The following is a 24,847-nucleotide window of genomic DNA, read 5'->3' on the forward strand; positions in this document are numbered from 1 at the left end:
TTGAACAGTCACTGAACGAGCTGTTGTAAGTTGAGGACTAGCTGTATTTTATTGCCTATATCAGGTTTCTCCAACCTTGGCAGGGGAATTCTGGGAGTTGAAGTCCACGAGTTTTAAAGTTGCCAAGGTTTGACTGGCAGGGGAATTCTGGGAGTTGAAGTCCACGAGTCTTAAAGTTGCCAAGGTTGGACTGGCAGGGGAATTCTGGGAGTTGAAGTCCACGAGTTTTAAAGTGGCGAAGGTTGGACTGGCTGGGGAATTCTGGGAGTTGAAGTCCACGAGTCTTAAAGTTGCCAAGGTTGGACTGGCAGGGGAATTCTGGGAGTTGAAGTCCATGAGTTTTAAAGTTGCCAAGGTTGGACTGGCAGGGGAATTCTGGGAGTTGAAGTCCATGAGTTTTAAAGTTGCCAAGGTTTGACTGGCAGGGGAATTCTGGGAGTTGAAGTCCACGAGTCTTAAAGTTGCCAAGGTTGGACTGGCAGGGGAATTCTGGGAGTTGAAGTCCACGAGTCTTAAAGTTGCCAAGGTTAGAGACCCCTTCCCTACATTTTTACTGTTGTATTCCCCTCACCACAGCACTGACCAACATATTTACATTTCTCTTTCTGCGCAACGATTACATTTCTCTTTCTGCGCAACGAATGTTCGGCTTTGTTAATTTCTCTACAGCAAACTTCTCCCACTTCAAAACTTGAAAGCTGTATTCCCTACGCCCACGGAACAAGGATTAAGGAAGGAGGATTAAGTGAAAACAGACACTTTTCCTCATCTTGCTGTTGCAGGCATTATGATTCATTTTTTTTTTTTTAAAAAAAAGGAAGACAGGAGGGAGCAAGTAAGTATTATTTGATTTTTTTTTAAAAAAAGGTTCTTTTTAAATCCCACCTTTCTTATTTTTATAAACAACTCAAGGGAGCAAATGTATCCAACATATATAATTTGCCTCCTGCTTTCACCATAACATTCCTGTGAGGTGGGCTTGGTTAAGGGAGAGTGACTGGCCCCAAATCACCTGCCTAAACTGCACTGGAACTCACCGTCTCCTGGTGATTGGCTCAAAATCACCCAGCTGGCTTTCATTACTAAGGTGGGACTAGAACTCACAGTTGCTCAAAATCACTCAAAAATCACTCAAAAATCACTCAAAAATCACTCAAAATCACCCAGCTGGCTTTCATTACTAAGGTGGGACTAGAACTCACAGTCTCCTGGTGAATGGCCCATAGTCACCTAGAGGCTTTCATTACTAAGATGGGACTAGAACTCACAGTTTCCTGGTGATTGGCTCAAAATCACCCAATTGGCTTTCATGCCCAGGGCGGGACTAGAACTCACAGTCTCCGGGTGCTTGGCCCAAAGTCACATAGAGGCTTTCATGCCTAAGGTGGGACTAGAACTCACAGTTTCCTGGTGATTGGCTCAAAATCACCCAGCTGGCTTTCATTACTAAGGTGGGACTAGAACTCACAGTCTCCTGGTGAATGGTCCAAAGTCACCCAGCCAGCTTTCATGCCTAAGGCAGAACTAGAATTCACAATCTCCTGCCAATTGGCTCAAAGTAATTCAGTCGCCTTGCCATGCCTAAAGCAGAATTAGAACTCACAATCTCCGTCTTTCTAGCCTACTGCCTTAATCCCTACGGGGAAGTCCTCGATTTACGACCATAATGGAGCCTGCCCACATGATCAATCATGATTTTACTTTCTTTTGGGCAGTCCTTAAGCAAATATCGCAATCCTTAAACAAACAAATGGGGCTGTTTTGGGTCAAAACGACGTAAAACACAGCTACGTGACCATGGCAAAGACATGGCAAAGACCAAAATGCGTTCACATGATCAGGGAAGGGGGAAGCGGCCATCCTTCTCAAAAGATGTTGAATCTCTCAGGGATTCCCCCAAAGAAGAGGGAGTCAAGCTATTCTCCGAAGCATTTGAAGGCAGGACAAGAAGCAACGAATGGAAACGAATCAAGGAGAGAAGCAACTTAGAACCAAGGAGAAAGTTCCTGACAGTTGGAACAATGAATCAGTGGAACTACTTGCCACCAGAAGTTGTGGGTGCTCCATCACTGGAAGTTTTTAAGAAGAGATTGGACTACCATTTATCTGAAATGGTATAGGGCCGTGATGGCGAGCCTATGGCACGGGTGCCACAGGTGACACACGTAGCCATATCGGTGGGCACGCAAGGTCAGCTCCAGTGCGCATGCATGTGCTGCCAGCTGATTTTCGGGCCTTCTGGGCCCACCAGAGGTAGGGAAACAGGCTGTTTCCTGCCTCCGGAGGATCTTCGGGGGTGGGTGGGGAAAGGCTGTTTTCCTATCTCTCCAGCCTCCAGAGTCTTTCTAGGAGTCTGGGGAGGGCGAAAACGGCCTTCCCCACCCCCCTGGGAGGCCCTCCAGAGGGCAAAAACAGCCCGTTTGCCAACTTCCGGTCCCACCGGAAATGGGACTTCCAGTCCCACTGGAAGTTGGCAAACAGGCCCTTTTCGGCCTCCAGAGGGCCTTGGGGGGGGGGGGAGGCTGTTTTCGCCCTCCCCAGACTCCTAGAAAGGCTCTGGAGGCCCAAGAGAGCAAAAAACAGGCCTACCGTGCCATCGCATGCCAGGAGCGGGGGGAACCGTGTGTGTGTGTGTGTCACGCGTGCATACGTGGAGGCAGGGCCCATAGAATTATGGGTGTGGGCATGCACGCATGCAACACCCCCCCCATTCCTGGCACGCAATGGCAAAAAGGTTAGCCATCACTGGTATAGGGTTTCCTGCCTGAGCAGCGGGTTGGACTAGAAGACCTCCAAGGTCCCCTCCAACTCTGTTATTCTCTTCTATTCTATCCGAATTTCAGAACCAGGTTGTACCCAAACCCCGGAGAGTCTCGTCGTAACTTTCAAACAACCGGTCGTAAACCGAGGACTACCAGTAGAGCAAAGCTGGCTCTCGGACCCATTTTGCAGCGAACATTTTGAAAAGGATCTGGTTGAAAACAAGGATCCATTCCAGCAACGCAAAGGCAATCTGCAGGTTGCTACTGCAAAGGATTAAAGACGCTGCTATTCTCCATATTCCAGCTGGCGTTAAGGGCAAATGCAAAAAAGCACCCATTACCACCGTTTTAAGGGATGCTAAATGCTACCGTATCCAGCGGGTCGTTTCCTCAAAGCCCCTAACTTTAGCAATGGCGTCCTCACTCCTCACAGTGTCTTCAGTCCAGAGATCAGCCTTGCAAAGGATTTCTGGACAGATCCCCAGCAAACTGCAGGAATAATTTTCTTTTTAATTCACTTGGCCTGGGAAATGGAAAACAGCACAGTGGCCTACCACCCACCGATTCCTGGAAGGATGGAAATGCAGAAAAATCAAACCATATAACCGTGATGGTGAACCTGTGGCACGCGTGCCAGAGGTGGCACGCAGACCCCTCTATGTGGGCACGCGTGCCGTCGGCAGCTGCTTTTCTGGGTTCTGTCGCACGCATGCACGCAGTGACCAGCTGGTCTCTTCCAGGGTCTGGCATGCATATGCGCACCGGCCAGCTGGTTTTCGCGCATGTGCACGACGGAACCTGGAAGTGTAGCTGGCCGCCACACGCATGTGCACCGTCCAGCTGCTCTTTTCCGGGTTCCGGTGCTCCGGCGTGCATGCACACTCCAGTTTCGGCACTTGGTGGCGAAAAGGTTAACCGTCACTACCATATAAGGAAAGGTAGTCCTCGACTTACGACCACAATTGAGCCCAAAACTTCTGTTGCTAAGCAAGACAGTTAAAAGACCTGGGAGGGACCTTGGAGGTCATCTAATCTAACCCTTCTCTGGGGGTATTCTGGTGGAGTCTGCCCTTGGCAGATTGGGTTACCTGAGGTCACATTGGCGGCTATGCTTGCCTTTTGATTTCCCCTGCTATACAGTTATACGACCACAATTGAGCCCCAAATTTCTGTCGTTAACTCAGTTTCGCCCCATTTTACGCCCTTTCTGGCCGCAGTTGTTAAGGGAATCCCGGCCATTGTTAAGCTTGTCGCATGGTCGTTAAGGGAATGTGGCTTCCTTATTGCTTGTCAGAAAGTTGCAAAAGGGGATCGCATAACCTTGGGACACTGAAACCGTCATAAATGTGAATCAGTTGCCAAGTGTCCAAATTTTGATCATGTGACCGTGGGGACGATGCGACAGTCGTAAGTGTGAAAAACAGCCATAAGTCACTTTTTTCAGTGCTGTTGTAACTTTGAACGGTCACTCAATGTTGTAAGTTGAGGACTACCTGTATTTTTCCAGGTTAGGTTTACCTATCACATTTCGGTGGTTAACTCTAAATCATATTTTACCCAGCTATCCATGCTGTACATCAGTTGTGCTTGGATTCACACAACACTCCGAAACTTAAACAAGATAGATTCCTCCAAAGCCAGGCAAAAATCTAACCAAGGTTAACACCCAGCTTAGAATGCCGTCCAAATGTCTCTGCTAGACTCTCACTTGACAAACTTAAGCCGTGTTGTGTGAATCCTATTTAGCTGCGATTTTTAAGCCGCGGGCATGCGTTCAAGTGTGCAAACGAGCAAAGCACATGCACAGAAGGCCGCGCACATGCGTTCACGTTTTCGGTGCTGGGGTGAACCAGTTGTTAATTCATGTGCCGCCCACCTCTGGTGTGAATGCAGGCACAGAGTCACAAACGAGCTAAGCCCTTTTCAAACCCATCCAGTCCCCGGTTGTGTGAACCTAGGCCAGTGATGGCTAACCCTTTTGCCATCGCGTGCCAAAAGCGGGGGGAATGCGTGTGGGGTCGCGCGTGTGTGCCCACACCCGTAATTCAATGCCCCCCCGTGCCCCCATGCATGCGCGCACGTCCCTCCGCTTTTCGCACGCGACACCAAAAAGGTTAGCGGAGGGCCCAGAAAGCCTCTGGAGCCTGGGGAGGGCGAAAACGGCTTTTCCCACCTCCCCAGACGCCAGAAACGGCCCGTTTCCCAACTTCCGGTGGGGCTAGAAGGCCCGAAAATCAGCTGGTCGGCGCGTGGATGCGCACTGGAGCTCAGCTAAGGGAACGTTTGCGTGCCCACAGATATGGCTCCGTGTGCCACCTGTGGCACGCGTACCATAGGTTTGCCATCATGGTTCTAGAGCCTTTCTAGGAGCCTGGGGAGGGCAAAAACGGCCTTTCCCTCCCTCTAGAGGCCGGAAATGGCCCATTTGCCAACTTCTGGAAGGCCCGAAAATCAGCTGGCCAGCGCGCACATGCCCGCTGGAGCTGACCTAGGGCAACGCTCGTGGGCCAACAATATGGCTTCACGTGCTACCTGTGGCAAGTGTGCCATAGGTTTACCATCATGGACCTAGGCCAATTCCTTTCCCATTTCCAAAATATAAAAGTGCTTGAAAGTTGGGGAGAAGGATGCCGACAGGTCTTTGACCTTGCTTGACCCCAAACATGACTTCCTGTCCCTTGAATGTGTTGCCGGTACAGGTAGTCCTCGACTTACAGCAGTTCATTTAGTGACCATTCAAAGTTACGGCGGCATTGTAACAAGTGACTTACGACCGTTTTTCACACTTATGACCGTTGCAGCAATCCCTATGCTGCACGTGATCAAAATTCAGACGCTTGGCCACTGACTCCTATTTATGACGGTTGCAGTGTCCTGGGGTCGTGTGATCATCCCCTTTGGTGGCCTTCTATCAAGCCAAGTCAACGGAGAAGTCAGATTCACTTCACAATCGTGCTACTCGCTTAACAACTGCAGTGATTCACTTAACACTGGTGGCAAGAAAGGTCGTAAACTGGGGCAAAAGTCCCTGAACAAACGTCTCGCTTAACAACAGAAATGTTGGGCTCAATTGTGGTCGTAAATTGAGGACTAACTGCATAACAGGGGGAAATGAAAAGATAGCACAGCCTTCAAAGTGACCTCAGGTCACTTAATCTGCCGAGGGCCGACTCCACCAGAGCTTGCATCAGAGTTGGGTCGGACTAGATGACCTCCAAGGTCCCTTCCAACTCTATGATCCCTGTCAAGAAGCTTTCAACCAAGGCCCACTCACAATTTCATGTGGCAGCCTTTCCTACAATCAGGAAGCAACGCCCTATCCGGAGATACACGCACGTGCCAAATGTCATCTACAGATAGTCCTCAACTTATAACCGCTTAGCGACCATTCAAAGTTACGACGGCACTGGGGGGGGGGAAAGCAACCGATAACCAGTTTTCCCGTTTAAAAAACCGTTGCGGCATCCCCGCGGTCACATGATTGCAAATCGTACATTTACGACCGTTGCCTTGTCCCGGAGGTCATGTGATTCACCATTCATAATCTTTCCATCCGGCAGAGTCCAATTGGTGGGGTGGGGGGGAGAAACCAGATTCGCTTAACGGCCGTAGGATGCCCATAAGAATTGCAGCAATTCGCTTAACAACTCTGGCCAAACCAAAACCAAAAAAAAAAAAAAAAAAAAAAGCACGGTCGTAAAATGAGACGCGGCGCGCTTAACTCCCTCGCTTACCAACGGAAATGTTGGGACTCTCCGTAGTCGTCGTAAATCGAGGCCTACCTCATAGCCACCTCTACCTGGGTGCCCCCACCAGCCCCCTGGGGGGTACCCCAATATCCATGGCATCCCCAGGATATCCAGCACCCCCCACCCTCATAATCCCAGGCTTCTCGGAAGTGGGGGGGGTGTCTTAATTCCTCCTCAAACTTTGCCAAGGACCCCCTCTGCCCTTGAGGGGCACCAGAGCCTGGTGGCTAGAGCCTTCCCCCTCCCCCACCCATGACCTCGAGGTGACCCCCTCAAAAAAGCCCACACTGTCTCTGAGACCCCTCCGGCGACCCCCCCCCAACGCACAGGTGAGCCGTGAGGAGGGGGCGACAGTCCCACCACCTGTCGCTTGGGCGGGTGGGCTGCTCCCCAGTGGGGGAGGAAAAAAGCCCCCCCCTACATTTCCCTCAATCTGCTTCCTCTCTCCTTCCCCTCACTTTCGCTTTCTCCTTCCCCCTTTCCCTTTCTTTTTTTCTTTCTTTCTTTCTTTTTTTCCCCTTCCCCTTTTTGGGCCAAAGGGAAACGGAGGAGCCTTGGAACTGGGGAGGGGGACGAAGGGTGGATGGGTGGGTGGCTGAGGAGGGGGAGAGACAGAAGACGACGCCGGGGGTTTGCATTTTAAAAAAAGGGGGGGAACCCTCTCCCCATTAAAAAAAAACCTGACCCCCCAAAAAAATTGCACCCTTGTCTTGCACAAACACCTCCCTTCCTCCCTCCTTTCCTTCCTTCCTCCTTTCCTTCCTTCCTTCCCTCCTTCCTCCTTTCCTTTCTTTTCCTTTCCTTCCCTTCCCTCCTTCCTCCTTTCCTTTCTTTCCCTTTCCTTCCTTCCTTCCTCCTTTCCTTTCCTTCCCTTTCCTTTCCTTTCTTCCTTCCTTCTTTCCTTCCCTTCCCTTCCCTCCTTCCTCCTTTCCTTTCCTTCCCTTCCTTCCTTCCTCCTTTCCTTCCTTCCTTCCCTTCCCTTCCCTCCTTCCTCCTTTCCTTTCTTTCCCTTTCCTTCCTTCCTTCCTCCTTTCCTTTCTTTCCCTTTCCTTCCTTCCTTCCTCCTTTCCTTCCCTTTCCTTCCTTCCCTTCCCTCCTTCCTCCTTCCCTTTCCTTCCTTCCTTTCTTCCTCCTTTCCTTCCTTCCTTCCCTCCTTCCTCCTTTCCTTTCTTTCCCTTTCCTTCCTTCCTTCCTTCCTTCCTTCATTCCTTCCCTCCTTCCTCCTTTCCTTTCTTTCCCTTTCCTTCCTTCCTTCCTTCCTTCATTCCTTCCCTCCTTCCTCCTTTCCTTTCTTTCCCTTTCCTTCCTTCCTTCCTTCCTTCCCTCCCTCCCTCCCTCCCTCCCGCGCCAGCCCTCCCGCCTCGGCAGCTCCCCCACCTTCCCTCCCATTGCCCCCACACCCAAAACCCGACCCCGGTGGGTGGGGGGGGGGGAAGAGGGGGGGTGTCTTTCTCGCGGTGCCAAAAAAAAAAAAAGAAAAAGCCCACGCGTGGGTGGGAAGAGCGCGTGGGGGAGGGGGTGGTGGGGGGGGGGAGAGTTTGGGAGGCAACCCGGGCGGCCCGACTCGATCCTCCAAACCAACCCCGGGAAATCAACGAAGCAAAATGGCGACTTTTTTTTTTCCCCTCTCTCTCTCTCTCTCTCTCCCTTTTTAATGCAGAAGGAGGGAAGGAAGGAGGGATGGCAGAGAAGGGAGGGAAGGAGGGAAGGAGGCCTCCGCGGGGAAAGAAAGAGCGAGCCAGCCAGGCAGGCAGGCAGGAGAGCCGGGCCGGGGGACGCTGGGGCGGCGGAGGCGGTGGTGGTGGGGCCCGGGCTGCGGGTGGCCGGCCTCGCTTACCTCCGAGCGTGCGGCCAGCTCTCCTCCTCCTCCTCCTCCTCTTCCTCCTTCTCGTCTTCTTCCACGCGCGGAGCCCCACGCGAGCCCAGCCAGCCCGCAGCCGCCGCGACGCGCCCGGCCAAAGCGCCGCCGGATCATGCGCGGAGACCCCCCCCCTCCTCCTCCTCCTCCTTTTCTCCTTTCCTTCTCTCCTCCTCCTCTCCTTCCTCCTTCCCTTCTTCCTTCTCCCCTTGACAGTTTCGGCAATTCTCGCGGGATTATTTTAATCGGCCGGCGGGGGGGGGGAGCATCGGCCCCTCCGGAGCGGGGTGGGGGTGGGGGGTGGGGGGTGGGAAGGGATCCCGCGGGGGAGGGGGAGGGGGAGGAGGAGGAAGGGAAGGGTTTCCCCCCCCCCTCCACGGACACACACACACACACACACCCCTTGGGGCGGGCGGGGGAGGGGGGGAGAAGGAAGCGAAGGAAGCGCGTGGGAGAGAAGGGGGACTTGGGTCTTCGGGGAGCCTAACTCGGATCGGCAGCGCAGCGGGTTCCCACGACTGTTAGAGGCGAGCTGTAAGCCCCGAGGGCTGCTTTAGCCAGGTTTAGTCCGGTCTAAGGGTGAACTCGGGTTGGGCTTCCATAGCTTGGCTTGGGTTGCCTTGGGTTGGCTGGACCCTAGAGTCAACTTTTCCCCTTCCTTCCTTCCCTTCTTTCCTCCCTCCTTTCCTCCCTCCCTCCCTTCTTTCCTCCCTCCCTCTCTCCTTCCTTCCTTCCTTTCCTTCTTTCCTCCCTCTCTCCTTCCTTCCTCTCTCCTTCCCTCCTCCTTTCCTCCCTCTCTCCCTCCTTCCTTCCTCCCTTCTTTCCTCCCTCCCTCCTTCCCTCCTCCTTTCCTCCCTCCCTTCCTTCTTTCCTCCTTTCCTCCCTCCCTCCCTTCTTACCTCCCTCCCTCCCTCCCTCCTTCCTTCCTTCCTTCCTTCCCTTCTTTCCTCCCTCTCTCCTTCCTTCCTTCCTTCCCTTTCCTCCCTCCTTCCTTTCCTTCTTTCCTCCCTCCCTCCTTCCTTCCTCCCTCCTTCCCTCCTCCTTTCCTCCCTCCCTCCCTCCTTCCTTCCTCCCTTCCTTCCCTTCTTTCCTCCCTCCCTCCTTTCCTTCCTCCCTTCCTCCCTTCTTTCCTCCCACCCTCCTTCCCTCCTCCTTTCCTCCCTCCCTCCCTTCTTTCCTCCCTCCCTCCTTCCTTCCTTCCCTTTCCTCCCTCCCTCCCTTCTTTCCTCCCTCCCTCCCTCCTTCCTTCCTTCATTCCTTCCCTTCTTTCCTCCCTCTCTCCTTCCTTCCTTCCTTCCCTTTCCTCCCTCCTTCCCTTCCTTCCTCCCTCCTTCCCTCCTTCCTTCCTTCCTTCCTCTCTCCTTTCCTCCTTCCTTCCTCCCTTGGCTAAGTTGATGGTTAAGGGCTTCTTGCACAAACCCAGATCGGGGTCGGTTCTGAGCAACCTGCTAAACTTGAATCCACATAGTTAGTGGGTGACCCAGGTCAGCTGAGGAAACCATGGGTGAGTTAAGCATGGAGAACTTTGCTGGATGAAGCCAAAGTCAAACTGGGCAGGTGGGACTTCTCAGAAGCCCCCAATTTCCACTCCAGGGTTTCTCAATCTTAGCAGCTTGACGATGTGGGGACTTCAAATCCCAGAATTCTCCACCCAGCCTTGGCCTCTTGAAGACACAGGAACTTCAACTCCCAGAATTCCCTAGTCAGCCTCGGCAGCTTGAAGATGCAAAGACTTCAATTCCCAGAATTCCTCAACCAGTATGAGGATTGGTCACAAAAGCCACGTTTTTCATTTGTCACTAAACAAATGGTCATAAGTCAAGGACTACTCATCTCTAGCTGAAAAGTGGGCAGCACTTTTCTAAGTTTGGCTTCCATAGTTGGACCAAACATAGGTATCTGCTGCTAACCATTTTATTTATTGATTTATTGATCTATTTAGCACATAGCATCTACAGATGTCATGCAATCGCTGATAGTCCTCGACTTACAACCGGAATTGAATCCAAAATTTAGTTTGCTAAGTGAGTTTTGGCCCATTTTATGACTTCTTGCCACGTTTGTTAAGTGACTCACTGAAGTTGCTAAGTTAGTAACACGGTTGTTAAGTGAATCTGGCTTCCCTCGTGACTTTGCTTGTCAGAAGGTCCCAAAAGGGGATCACGTGACCCCCCCCCAGGACACTGCAACCGTCATAAATATGAGTCAGTTGCCAAGCGTCCGAATTTCGATCACGTGACCATGGGGGTGTTGCAACGGTCATAAGTATGAAAATCGGTCATAAGCCACTTTTTTCACTGCCGTTGTAACTAACCGTTCGTCACTAAACGTAACCAAACATTTGTCACTAAACAAACACATACATACAAATGCAAACACCGTATATGAGATAAATCAGGGTAAAACCATCATATAAATGGCTGTAATACGGCACCATAGAGTTGCAATAGGATGGAAGTTACCGTTCCTAACCACCATCCTAACCAGGATGACACCAAACCAGTGATGGGTTTCAATATTTTTTTACTACCAGTTCTGTGGGTGTGGCTTGGTGGGCGTGGCAGGGGAAGGATACTGCAAAATCTCCATTCCCACCCCATTCCAGGGGAAGGATACTGTAAAATCCCCATTTCCTCCTGATCAGCTGGGACTCGGGAGGCAGAGAATAGATGGGGGCGGGGCCAGTCAGAATTTTTACTACCGGTTCTCCGAACTACTCAAAATGTCCGCTACCGGTTCGCCAGAACTGGTTAGAACCTGCTGAAACCCACCTCTGCAACCAAAGTGATGAAATCTGGGTCATGTTGTCCAGACACAAACTCTGCAAGGAATAAAATGGTGGCATTTTGCATTGTGAGCCTGGAATGCGTATTTTCACCCCTGGCTCTGCCTGGATGCACCCAAGGACCTTTGACCTATCATTTGGGATTTTCTGGGGGGAAAAAAACCACAGGCAGAAACCCCCATGGAAAATTTCCAATGATACGGAAGGAGACGGATCTGTTGGTTGAACCTGGTCTGAAGGTTTAATCCAGCAAAAAATTTAGTGGCGCAGGATGGTCCCTGTTCTTCTTTGTCTCAGCCAGAAGGATAAAACTTGAAAGGAACTAAACAGACGCTGAATTCTAGGAATTCATCTGATTATGAAATGCAATTCAAGACAGGCAGCTTGGTCTAGTGGTTAAGGAACCGGGCTAGAAACTGGGTGACTTTGGGTCAATCACCAGGAGACTGTGAGTTCTAGTTCTGCCTTAGGCATGAAAGCCAATTGTGTAACTTTGGGTCAATCACCAAGAGACTTATCACCAAGTTCTAGTCCCGCCCTGGGCATGAAAGCCAATTGGGTGACTTTGGATCAACCACCAGGAGACTGTGAGTTCTAGTTCTGCCTTAGGCATGAAAGCCAATTGGGTGACTTTGGGTCAATTACTAGGAGACTGTGAGTTCTAGTTCTGCCTTAGGCATGAAAGCCAATTGGGTGACTTTGGGTCAATCACCAGGAGACTGTGAGTTCTAGTTCTGCCTTAGGCATGAAAGCCAATTGGGTGACTTTGGATCAATCACCAGGAGGCTGTGAGTTCTAGTCCCATTTTAGGCATGAAAGCCAATTGGGTGACTTTGGGTCAATCACCAGGAGACTGTGAGTTCTAGTTCTGCCTTAGGCATGAAAGCCAATTGGGTAACTTTGGGTCAATCACCAAGAGACTATAAGTTCTAGTCCCGCCCTGGACATGAAAGCCAATTGGGTGACTTTGGGTCAATCACCAGGAGACTGTGAGTTCTAGTCCCGCCCTGGACATGAAAGCCAATTGGTTGACTTTGGGTCAATTACCAGGAGACTGTGAGTTCTAGTCTCACCTTAGGCCTGAAACCGGCTGGGTGACTTTGGACCAATATCACTCACTCTTTCTCAGCCCAGCCTGGCCGACCTCACAGGGTTGTTGTTGTGGGGGAAAATGAGAGGAGGAAGGAGATTTAGGTATGTTCGCTATCTTGAGTTACTCATAAAAGTAATAAAGGTGAGATAAAGATCCGATGAGTAGAGTAGAGTAGAGTAGAGTAGAGTAGAGTAGAGTAGAGTAGAGTGGAATAGAATAGAATAGAATAGAGTAGAGTAGAGTAGAATAGAATAGAATAGAATAGAATAGAATAGAATAGAATAGAATAGAATAGAATAGAATAGAATAGGACAGAGCAGGAAGGGACTTTGTAGATGATCTAGTCCAACCCCCTGCCCAAGCAGGAGACCCTACACCAGTGGTGAAATCCAATTTTTTTTTTACTACCGGTTCTGTGGGCGTGGCTTGGTGGGCATGCCAGGGGAAGGATACTGCAAAATCCCCATTCCCTCCCCACTCTGGGGCCAGCCAGAGGTGGTATTTGCCAGTTCTCTGAACTACTCAAAATTTCCACTACCGGTTCTCCAGAACCTGCTGGATTTCACCGCTGGCCATACACCATTTCTGACCGATGGCTGTCCAGTCTCTTCTTGAAAGCCTCCAGTGATGAAGCTCCCACAACTTCCGAAGGCAACTTCTGTTCTATGGGTTGATTGTTCTCACTGTCAGAAAGTTCCTCCTTATTTCTAGGTTGAATCTCTCCTTGATCAGTTTCCATCTGTTATTCCTTGCTTGGTCAATCAAACAATCAATCAATCAATCAGTGGGCAGCCTGTAGCATTAATGTCCTGTTTCTTTTTCCTTGCACCGTCTTGAGGAGACATCTGGGGATCTTCTTAGCTTTAGAAAACTCTCTTGAACTTAATCCTTGGCTGGTTCCTTGGAACCGAATTGGAGCAACCTTCTTTTAAACTCAGTTGCTGAGAAAAAAAGGTGATTTGGGGGTGGGGGCTGTCTAATTACAAGCAGCCTTTCTCAGGTTGGGTCCAGTGGTGAAATGTAAAATTTGTTACTACCGGTTCTGTGGGCGTGGCTTGGTGGTGGTGGGGCGTGGCTTGGTGGTGGCTGTGGGCGTGGCTTGGTAGTGGGGCGTGGTCAACTTTTTTTTTTTTTTTTACTTTTAAAAGCATTTTTTCTACAACCTCTTTGGCTGAAGAGGTTGTAAAAAAATGCTTTTAAAAGCCTCTGACGATCCCAGCTGAGTTGCCTGATCGGCAGAGGCTTTGTTTTTACTTTTAAAAGCATTTTTTTGGGCCGAAGAGGTGGTAGAAAAAATGCTTTTAAAAATAATAAAAAAAAGCCTCTGATGATTTCGTGGCTCAGCTGGGCATGGGGGTGGGGAGGAAATTTTGCTACCGGTTCTCCGAACCACCCACCACCATTGCTACCGGATCAGGCGATCCGGTCCGATCCGGGAGCATTTCACCCCTCGTTGGGTCCATTTCATTTTCCACCACTTCCTCTGTGACCTAGAATGGCTGAATACAGCTAGTCCTCGACTTACGACCACAATTGAGCCCAAAATTTCAGTTGCTAAGACAGACATTTGTACCCTGTCTCACTTAGCAACAGAAATTTGGGCTTCGATTTTGGTCGTAAGTCGAGGACTAGTGTATTTCTCATTGTTGTTGTTTTTCGTTGTTTACTTTATTGTCCCATCGTCCTAACTCCTGTTCTCGTCACACACTTTTCATGTCTTCCTCTGATTGTTGTAAGCCGCCTACTGTACAGAGAGTTCTCGACGTACAACAATTCATTTAGTGACTGCTCAAAGTTCCAGCGGCACTGAAAAATGGACTTACGACCGTTTTTCATACTTACGACCGTTGCAGCAACCCCAGGGTCACGTGATGAAAATCCAGGCGCTTGGCAACTGGCTCATATTTATGACGGTCGCAGTGTCCCGGGGTCAAGTGATCTCTTTTTGCGCCCGTCGGACAAGCAAAGTCAACGGGGAAGCCAGATTCACTTAACAACCATGTGACTCACTTAACAACTGAAGCGATTCACTTAACAACCGTAGCGAGAAAGATTGTAAAACGGGACGAAACTCCCTGAACAAAAGTCTCGCTTAACAACAGAAATGTTGGGCTCAATTGTGGTCGTACGTCGAGGACTAAGTGCATATCAGGGGGAAAATGAAAACATAGCACAGCTGTCAAAGTGACCTCAGGTCACCTAATCTGCTGAGGGCTGACTCCACCAGAGCCTGCATCAGAGTCGGGTTGGACTAGATGACCTCCAAGGTCCCTTGGGGCCACACCACGCACTTTTATTTTTTATTTATTTATTTATTTCAAATTTATATACCGCACCTTCTCCCGAAGGACTCAGGGCGGTGTACAGCCAGATAAAAACATACAATACAAACATTAAAAACAATTTAAAAATATATATATTAATTTGGCCCCAGTTTAAAATGACAAACCAATTAAAAATATTTAAAAATATATTAAGCTGAACAAATGTCTTGCTTTAGCAACAACATAAACGTTGGGCTCAATTTCGGTCGTAACTGGAGGACTGCCTCTAGTCCACCCCTGGCCAGATAGGCGGCAAATAAAATTAAGAAATCAATAAATAGTAAATAAATTGGGAACGCTGTGGCTGGGAATAGCAGGACCAAACGGCAGCGGAGAGAAGGAAGCGGATGCGAGAAGGAAAAACATTTTTTCCCCCGTGGCTTTTGAGCAGCTGGGAAAGCAGAGAGTGGGGGAAATTCGGGGCAGCCCACGTGCCATTTCTTCCTGGGTTTTAAGAATATTGTAATCCTGCCTTTGCAAGGAATGTGTGTGTGTGTGTGTGTCTGTGTGTGTTTGTGTATTTGCATGTGTGTATGCCTGTCTGTGAGAGGTCCCCCACCCCAACCCTTCCTGGCCATGTTTGCACAAGCTGAACCAATGCTTAGAGTGGCATTTCAACAACACGAACTATTTTGCTATTTTTAAATCATATTATTGTGTGTGTGTGTGTGTGTGTTTTGATCGCATGGCTTGATGTGCAAACCCAGCCCCATTGGTTAGATTCTGGCTTAACGCAAACCCTGAACATTTACTTTACTCAGTAACAAGGAAGACATTGCTATGAATCATCAGCCTGCGAGTGACTTAAAAGCTGAGACAGGGATTATGTGTTTAAACTATTTATTTGGCTATGTGTGTTTGTTTTTTTTTTGCTTTGCCATCAGAATTTTGTGCAAATTCAGGGCATTGTGTTTGAGCAAGTAAATCCCAGGTAACAAACTGTGGCTTAATGCAGGACATGAATGCAGAGATACGTCCTAAATCTACTGTCCTTAGATTAACAGAATTGGAAGGGACCTTGTAGGTCATCTAGTCCAACCCCCCCACCCAAGCAGGAGACCCTACACCATTTCTGACCGATGGCAGTCCAGTCTCTTCTTGAAAGCCTCCGGGGATGAAGCTCCCACAGCTTCTGAAGGCAACTTCTGTTCCATCGGTTGAATTCTTTCATTTTTCGAGCGTACCGTTTTGAGAACTGCATCGCATGGTTTATAAACCACGGTTCGTGGCTTGGCGTTTTGCAGAAACACGGCTAAATGTGGCTTTGTTGACAAACAAACGCAAGGTTTCTCAACCTCAAGCCGTTTTAAGATGGGTGGACTTCAACTCCCAGGATTCCTCAACCCCCATGAGGGAATTCTGGGAGTCGAAGTCCACAGGTCTTAAAAGTTGGCAAGGATAGACACCACAGCTGCAGGGGTGAAATCCAGCAGGTTCTGGAGAACCAGCAGCGGAAATTTTAAGAAGTTCGGAGAACCGGCAAATACCACCTCTGGCTGGCCCCAGAGTGGGGTGGGAATGGAGATTTTGCAATATCCTTCCCCCAGGAGTGGGGAGGAAATGGGGATTTTGCAGTCTCCTTCCCCTGAAGTGGGGTGGGAATGGAGATTTTGCAATATCCTTCTCCCAGGAGTGGGGAGGAAATGGGGATTTTGCAGTCTCCTTCCCCTGAAGTGGGGTGGGAATGGAGATTTTGCAATATCCTTCCCCCAGGAGTGGGGAGGGAATGGGGATTTTGCAGTATCCTTCCCCTGAAGTGGGGTGGGAATGGAGATTTTGCAGTCTCCTTCCCCTAGGAGTGGGGAGGGAATGGGGATTTTGCAGTATCCTTCCCCGCCACGCCCACCAAGCCACACCACGCCCACCAAGCCACGCCCACAGAACCGGTAGTAAAAAAAATTGAATTTCACCACTGCCCTGCTGTATGTCTCACCTGCTGGATTCTTCACAGGGGAGCGCCGGAAACCGGAAGAGCAGTTCCCCGGGGCGCATGCATGTGCCGGGAAACTGAGTTTCTGGTTTCCGGCCGGTCACCTGGTCTTCCGGTTTCTGGAGCACATGCATGTGTGAAGACTAGCTGGCCGGTGCACATGCACACACCGGAAACCGGAAGCTCAGCTTCCCGGCGTGTCCATGTGTGCCAGGGAGCTGCTCTTCTGATTTCCGGAGTTCCCCCGCGTGCGAAGACCAGCTGGTTATCTAATTTCTTCTTAAAAACTTCCAGTGTTGGAGCATTCACAACTTCTGGAGGCAAGTAGTTCCACTGGTTAATTGTTCTCACTGTCAGGAAATTTCTCCTTAGTTCTAAGTTGCTTCTCTCCTTGATTAGTTTCCACCCATTGCTTCTTGTCAGGGCTGGGCTACCAATAGATGGCAGCAGTGAGATCCAGAAAATCCTTTGGATTCCTCTGGCATCTTCACTAACTACTGTATGAAAAAAGTAAGGGTAGCCCTCAGCGTACGACAGTTCAGTTAGTGACTGTTCAAAGTTACAACAGCACTGAAAAAAGTGACTTATGACCATTATGCTGACTGCAAACTGCTTAGAGAGGACTGTAAAAGCATTGTGAAGCAGTATATAAGTCTAAGTACTATTGCTGTTGCTATTTTTCACACTTACGACCATTTCAGCATCCCCATGGTCGTGTGATCAAAATTCAGACACTTGGGAACTGACTCATACTTACGACAGTCACAGTGTCCCAGAGTGACGTAATCCCCTTCTGCGACCTTCTGACAAGCAAAGTCCCATCAAAACTTTTCTATTTCAGCAGGCCGGCCTGGCCTAACCTCTCTTTTAAATTGTTTTTAAAAAAAATTTAAATTTTTAAATTTTAAACTTGTCTTATGAATTTGGAGTGTTTTAAATTTCCTTTTCCAGGCCAATTATTTAATTGTATTTTAATGGTTTTTTAACATTTATATTATATATATTTTATTCAGCTGTTCACTGCCCCTGAGTCCTTCGGCAGTAGGGCGGTATACAAATTCAATAAATAATAATAATAATAAATAATAATAAAGTCAATGGGGAGGCCGGATTCGCTTAACGACCAGGTTACTAGCTTAACATCTGCAGTGATTCACTTAACAACTGTGGCAAGCAAGGTCGTAAAATGAGTCAAAACTCACTTAACAAATGGGTCGCTTAGCAACCGAAACATTGGGCTCAATTGTGGTCTTAAGTCGAGGACTGTATTACCCTATATTATAGGTAGTCCTTGACTTACAACCATTTGTTTAGCAACTGTTCAAAGTTACTGTGGCACCAAAAACTGTTTTTTTATTATAACTGGTCCTCACACTTACGACCATTGGAACATCCACACAGTCACATGATCAGAATTCGAGCACCTGGCCACTGGCATGTACAGGCAGTCCCCAACGAGCTTAACTTTTTAACACGTGAGGTAAGCCAACTCAAAGCAGCAAAGTTAAAGGCTCGGTACCCGTCGGAGGCTAAGAATTTAGATGCATGCATCAATTTCCTTTTATTTATAGAAGTGCCAAGGTCTCTTTAAAAGCCAAGACTAAGATTGGAAAATGAGCTGTGTCTTCCCTTGATCGCTCCTTAACACTTTATTCATTAGACTTGAAGTCCTCCTTAATTGGCTGATAATACAGGTGAATTGTTTTAATTGAAAAGCACTGAGACAAAACTAATTCCTTCTATTAAAAGACCGGCTTGGATCTCAGTCCTTTTTTTATGAAGTCTGGTTTTTTTTTTTTCTCCCCTTCCTTTCTTCATCTTCACAGAAAGCTCTCTCTTTTGACCTCGCCTGACAACCTTCAGGAGTGTGAAAGAAATTTCATTTTTAAGAAGAAAAACGCTGCGTTGATAGATAGAATAACTTTATTGTCACTTTGAATGTACACTAATCGGCATGCGTTAAAATGAAATTTCGTTGCGTACAGCTCTCGAAGGGCTCCATCTCTAATATACACTACATAAAGATGTAGAATAAAATAAATAAATACAAAATTATGCATATATCCGCATATATTATATGACACAGAGAAACCATACAATCTAATCTGGATGTATACGTGTACATGGCGAGAAAAACAAATCTTGCGACTTTACCAGACAGATGGCCTAGGGAACAAAAGCTTTTACCGAATCTGGTAATCCTGCTAGATATACTTCGAAACCTCCTCCCAGAGGGGATCAACAATAACAGACCGTAAAGTGGGTGTGTGGGGTCTCTAACAATGCTTTGAGCTCTAAGTACATAGAGTTTATAAGCAGCATCCTGAGTAACAGGAAGCAAGCTTCCTATAATCTTCTCCACTGTCCTCACCACTCTCTGTATGGACTTTCTATCTGAGGCGCTGCTGCTACCAAACCAAACAGGGATGCAGTTTGTTAAAACGCTCTCAATTGTGCCTCTCTGAAAAGTGGCCAGGACAGAAGGAGAAAGATGGTTTTCATGAACAGTAAGCAATGTCCTTGGAATAGCTCAAAATAACTTTGCCATTTTCTGTGCAAACGGACAAGCGTCCGAACATGAACGCAGCTAGTCCTGGAACGACAACCCTAATGGAGGTCGCCCATCCTGGTTGCAAAATGGATCGTCATGTAACCAATCCGGTTTTACAACCGTTTTGATGGCAACTGTTAAAAGCGAATGCCACAGTCATTACATCAACTCATGGTTTGGTACGAGCACAGTTTTGCTTTAAAAAAAAAGAAATAAAAATAGCAAAAAAAAAAAAGTCGTAAAATGCAGTCAATGTGATCCGGAGACCCTGCAAAGCACTTGAAGTTTGGTCACATAAATGTGCGGAGGGGGGTTTCCAATGCTCAAAAGTTCGAATCTGGGTCATAAGTAGCCCCCAAGTAAGTTCACTGTAACTTGGAATGGTCATAAGCAAAGGACTAGGTGGCTCAGTGGCTAAGACACTGAGCTTGTCGATCAGAAAGGTCGGCAGTTCGGTGGTTCGAATCCCAGATATAGTTCTCCTGCGTGAGCAGGGGGTTGGACTAGATGACCTTTAAGGTCCCTTCCAACTCTGTTACTGTTAAAGACTATGAGTATTGTATTTGTATTTTTATATTTTGGTAGTCTTTTATTTATATAATTTTATCTTTTAATATTGTAAGTCACCCAGAGTTACCCTGTGGTAAGATGGGCGACCACTGAATTTAATAAATAAATACGATTAGTTCTCAACTTTTAACAGTTCATTTAGTGACTGTTTGAATTTACAGTGGCACTGATAAAAGACGTGACCGTTTTTCACACTTACGACCATTGCGGCATCCCCATGCTCACCTGATCAAAATTCAGACACTTGGCAACTGACTCATAGTTATGACGGTTGCAGTATCCCGGGGTCATGTGATCACGTTTTGTGACCTTCTGACAAGCAAAGTCAACGGGGAAGCCAGATTCACTTAACAACCAGCTTACTAACTTAACAACTGCAGTGATTCACTTAACAGCTATGGCAAGAAAGGTCCTAAAATGGAGTAAAATTGACTTAACAAATGTCTCGCTTAGCAAGAAAAAGGTTGGGCTCAAGTGTGATCGTAAGGTGAGGACTATCTGTAAATAAATGTTGTGGCCCGTCAGTGGCCTCTGCAGCTAGTAGCTGATTCTGACAGCGAGGAGGCTGGTGTGGTGATGTGCCAGCAGCCTGTGCAGCTGGCACTCGAGTCAGACAATGAGGCTGGAGAAAATGTGGTGCCAGAGGTGGGGATTCAGCCAGGGCCTTCAGAACCTCCAGAAGCTCCCATAAGTGAAGAGGATGAAGAGGAGGAGCCTCTTCTCGATGGACAAATGCACAGAGCTGCCAAAAGGCAAGAATGGCTCCTCAGGAGGAAGTCTCCTCGAAAGTAAGGTTTGGGGATAATTGGCCACTCCCCTAGCCTATTTAAAGAAGGACTACAACTGAGGCAATTTGCAGGAAACAACTTCATTCATATTCCTTTGCGTCTTGATTCCAGAAACGTCTGATCAGCTCTTGCTCCTTTCTTGTCAGTTTTCCTGCAAATTGCTTCTGGGCATTCTGCCAACCACAGTAAGATTAAGGTTACCTGAAATATTGTGCCTCAGAATTGAGTTATTATTCTTTGGATTCTTGTCGGCTGTTAATGAAGTTAAATGAACAGCCCTTGTTCAGAAAAAACTGATTTAAACTGTACTTGTGTTCGAACAACTACTAAGAAAACTCGTTAGTAGTCCTTAATTAGTAAACTAAGGTTTGTATGGACTTTGTGTGTGCTGCGTTCTTTGGGGTCCGTAGCTGGGGCAGAACAATAAATAAATTTGTTAGAAATATAGAGAATGCTAGTTGTTTTTCACCTTCCCACCTCACCTGGTTATGTGTTTATGTTCCATCAAGGCGCTGGTGACTCATAGAGATCGCTTAGACCAGGGTTGGGTAATTATGGCGCCTTTACAATCTGTAGACTTCAACTCCCAGAATTCCTGAATCAACCATGCTGGCTCAAGAATTCTGGGAGTTGAAGTCCACAGGTCATAAAGAGGTCATCGTTCAGGGCAGTGATGGGTTTCTATTGGTTCACCCCAGTTCAGGTGAACCGGTAGCGGCGGTGACAGGAAGCTCCGCCCACCTGCCCGGATGCCATCACGGATGCTCTGAGCATGTGCAGAAGTGCCACGTGCGAGCGAAGCAAACACGCGCGTGCGCTCACGGTCCTGAACCAGTAGTGAAGGTAAGTGAAAATCACTACTGGTTCAGGGCAGTGGTGGGTTCCTCCCGGTTTGGCCGAGCAGGTAGCGGTGACAATATGACATCACTGAACCGGTTCTCTTTGTTCAGGAGCTGGGCCCTCCTGCCCCGCCCGCATTATTCTTACCTTTTATTTGGCCCTACCCCCAATTTATTCGTTGCCTCCCAAGTCCCAGCTGATGGCTAGAAGGAAAAAACTGTTTAAACTCTTGCCGCAGGGCTTCAAAGGGCCGCCCTACAGCTGATCAGTGTTAAAAGGCAGTGTGGTGGTAGACCAGTGCCTCCAAAAACAAATGGGTAGACCAGTACAGCTCTGCAAGCAGTTAAAAGCCTGGTAGACCAGTACCTCTGCTAAATCCTAAAGATTGTCACATGACCATCAAGCCACGCCCACAAAATAAGCCACGCCCACAGAACCAGTAGTAAAAAATGTTAGAACCCACCTCTGGTTTAGGGGCATCAAACTCACGGCATCATGTTGTCGTCACGTGACGTATCGCGACTTTTATCCCCTTTGGTAAAATAGGGTTGAGCTTGGCCAGTGCATGATGCATCCTGCCCGCGGGCTGCAAGTTTGGCATCCTGGCCATAGTTGCTCAACCCTGATCTAGGCTGACCTTCTTCAGAACAACCTTGGCCTCTTCTTGGTCTTTGACAGTGTTGCTTGCTCACTTTCTGAGGTTTAAAAATGCGATGCAAGAAATTGATAGCTCGCAGGTCGTGGGCGAGTAATGAGAAATTTCTGCAGCTACACTCACTCCTGCCGGCAGGGTGCCAAGAATCTTGCACTTCAGGTATTAGAAGAGCCATTCACCCTGATTTGCAAAATTGCTCTGCCCACTTCATGGTGCATAAATTGTTTATTGTTATAAAAAAACAAGAGGTCAATTTTTTCCCCCCTTTCTGAAAAATAATTAAATTATTGACCCACATAGCTGCTGCTGTATAGTAACTGAATCTTGCATTCGGGGTAAATATTCTTGGTGGCTGGTTCCTGAAAAAAGAAGGTAGAACATGAGTGGAGGGAAATTTTCTAAAGGATATTTCATTTCTGTAATCCTCAGAGCTCTAATGGAAGCCAAAATGGGATCAGATGTGCAACTTTCAATCCATGTTGGAGACTTCTTCAAAATTTCAGGTTAACGAAAAGAAACACATCAACAATAAAGAGTTTGGTGTAGTCGTTAAGAGGTTGGCCAAGAAACCAGGAAAGCGTGAGTATTGGTCCCATCTTAGATATCAAAGCTGGCTAAGTGAGCTTGGGCCAATCACCAGGAGACTGAGAGTTCTAGTTCCGCCTTAGGGGTGAAAGATAGCTGGGTGAGTTTGAGCCAATCACCAGGAGACTGAGAGTTCTAGTTCCGCCTTAGGCATGAAAGATAGCTGGGTGAGTTTGAGCCAATCACCAGGAGACTTGAGAGTTCTAGTTCCGCCTTAGGCATGAAAGATAGCTGGGTGAGTTTGGGCCAATCACCAGGAGACTGAGAGTTCTAGTTCCGCCTTAGGCATGAAAGATAGCTGGGTGAATTTGAGCCAATAACAGGAGACTGAGAGTTCTAGTTCCGCCTTAGGCATGAAAGATAGCTGGGTGACTTTGAGCCAATCGCCAGAAGAATTCTAGTTCCGCCTTAGGAATGAAAGATAGCTGGGTGACTTTGAGCCAATCACTAGGAGACGGTGAGTTCTAGTCCCACTTTAGGCACGAAAACCGGCTGGGTGAATTTGGGCCAGTCACTTTCTCTCAGCCCAATCTACTTCACAGGGTTGTTGTTGTGGGGGAAATAGGAGGAAAAAAGGAGTATTAGGTATGTTCACCACCTTGGAATGACTTACAGAGTAATAAAGGCGAGATATAAGTCTAAGAAATAAATCTGGAAGATCAAAAGTCCCCACTGGTTCCTTGGGAGCGAACAAGGCCAGCTTTGCCGCTGGTTTTTCATCTCAGGGACAGACCGACTTGGCACTCACGATGTGGAAAAATGCTCGGCGCTTCGACTGTCCAAGATGCGGCTGAATCCCCCTCAGAGGTGTCCGCGGTGCTCAGAAATGATGGCCACGAGTCAAGAAAGCGCCAAGGGCTTTTCACGCCTGGAAGGAGCCCTTTGTGCGTTTAATAAGTTCCAGGCCAAGTTTTCTGCCCCATAAATCTTAATTAGACAGCAGCCTTTTTTCTCTCCCACTTAAGAACGGTTGGTGGTTGATTCATGGCCACAGCTAAGCCGTTGTCGAAGGGGGCATCCAGCGGCCCAAGGCTAAAACACCATTGATCTCAACAGCTCAGGGGTGATTCATCTCCAGGAGGAAGACAGACGGTTCGTTTTCCAACAATTATCCACAGAGCCCGCGGGGATAGGTTAACCTCTGCACCTCCATCCCATAATAAGTCATCCTTCCACTTTCGGTAGTGTATGCTGGTAGGCAAATGGCCATAAGGCGGGAACGGAGTTATTGGTCAGTAATGTGGAAAACCCACTCAAAAGTGTGTAAGATTTTTTTTAACTTGGAAACCACTTATGGACTTTGTGCTTGAGTAAGAAAAAAAATTGATTTTGGGTGTTGTTATTAGATAGAATTGTTGTTATAGAATAACTAGCATACAGCTGGTCCTCAATTTACAACAACAATTGAGGCCAACATTTCTGTTGCTAAGTGAGACAGTTGTTAAATGAAGCTGTGCTGGCTGGGGAATTCTGGGAGTTGAAGTCCACAAATCTTAAAAGTGGCCAAGGATGGAAATCCTTGGTCTAAAAAGAGAGATGCAGTTGCTGGAACTCCATCCAATGTAGCACGGAGAGTCATTTTCATTGCAGTAAACTTTCCATGCCCTCTTCTTGAAAGCCTCCAGTGATGAAGCTCCCACAACTTCCGAAGGCAACTTCTGTTCCACTGGTTGATTGTTCTCACTGTCAGAAAATTTCTCATTTCCAGGTTGAATCTCTCCGTGATCAGTTTCCATCCATTATTCCTTGTTTGGCTTTCAGGTGCTTTAGAGAATAGCTTGGCCCCTTCCGCTCTGTGGCAGCCCCTCAAATATTGGAAGATGCTATCATGTCTCCCCTGGTCCTTCTCTTCACTAGACCAGCCATGCCCAGTTCCTGCAACCATTCATTGTATGTTTTAGCCTCCAGTCCCCTCATCATCCTGGTTGTTCTTCTCTGCACTTTTTCTAGCGTCTCAACATCTTTTTTATAGTGTGGTGACCAAAACTGGATGCAGTACTCTAGGTGTGGTCTTACTAGGGCTTTATAGAGTGGTATTAGTATCTCCCTTGATCTTAATTGTATCCCCGTTAATGCAATTTAGGATTGCGTTGGCTTTTTTGGCTGCCGCTGCACACTGCTGGCTCATATTTAGCTGGTTGTCCACTAAGACTCCAAGATCCCTCTCACAATTCCTGCTATTAAGCCTGGTTTCACCCAGTCTATAAGTGTACTTTTGCTTTTTCTTGACTAAGTGTAGGACTTTACTTTTCTCTACATTGAATTTCATTTTGTTAGATAGGGCCCAGGGTTCGAGTCTGTCAAGATCCATCTGGATCTTGAGCCTATCTTCTAGGGCCGTGATGGCGAACCTATGG

At 47.9% G+C, this 24,847-nt stretch overlaps 1 protein-coding gene across 2 annotated transcripts in view; it reads right to left on the reverse strand.

The window, feature by feature from the left end:
* ZNF512B (zinc finger protein 512B) overlaps positions 1-8,593 on the reverse strand; it is a 58,849-nt gene extending 50,256 nt beyond the window's left edge. Inside the window, exon 1 of one of the 2 annotated variants that reach the window (XM_087890999.1) lies at positions 8,349-8,593. The gene's annotated coding sequence lies outside the window, so the exon portion shown is untranslated. The remainder of the gene's footprint in view (positions 1-8,348) is intronic. The other variant, XM_087891000.1, reaches the window with a different exon arrangement.
* Between the last annotated feature and the right edge of the window lie 16,254 nt (positions 8,594-24,847).

The sequence above is a fragment of the Pantherophis guttatus genome, chromosome 3, assembly GCF_059756535.1.
Source record: "Pantherophis guttatus breed Tessera chromosome 3, ASM5975653v1, whole genome shotgun sequence".
Lineage (NCBI taxonomy): Eukaryota > Metazoa > Chordata > Lepidosauria > Squamata > Colubridae > Pantherophis > Pantherophis guttatus.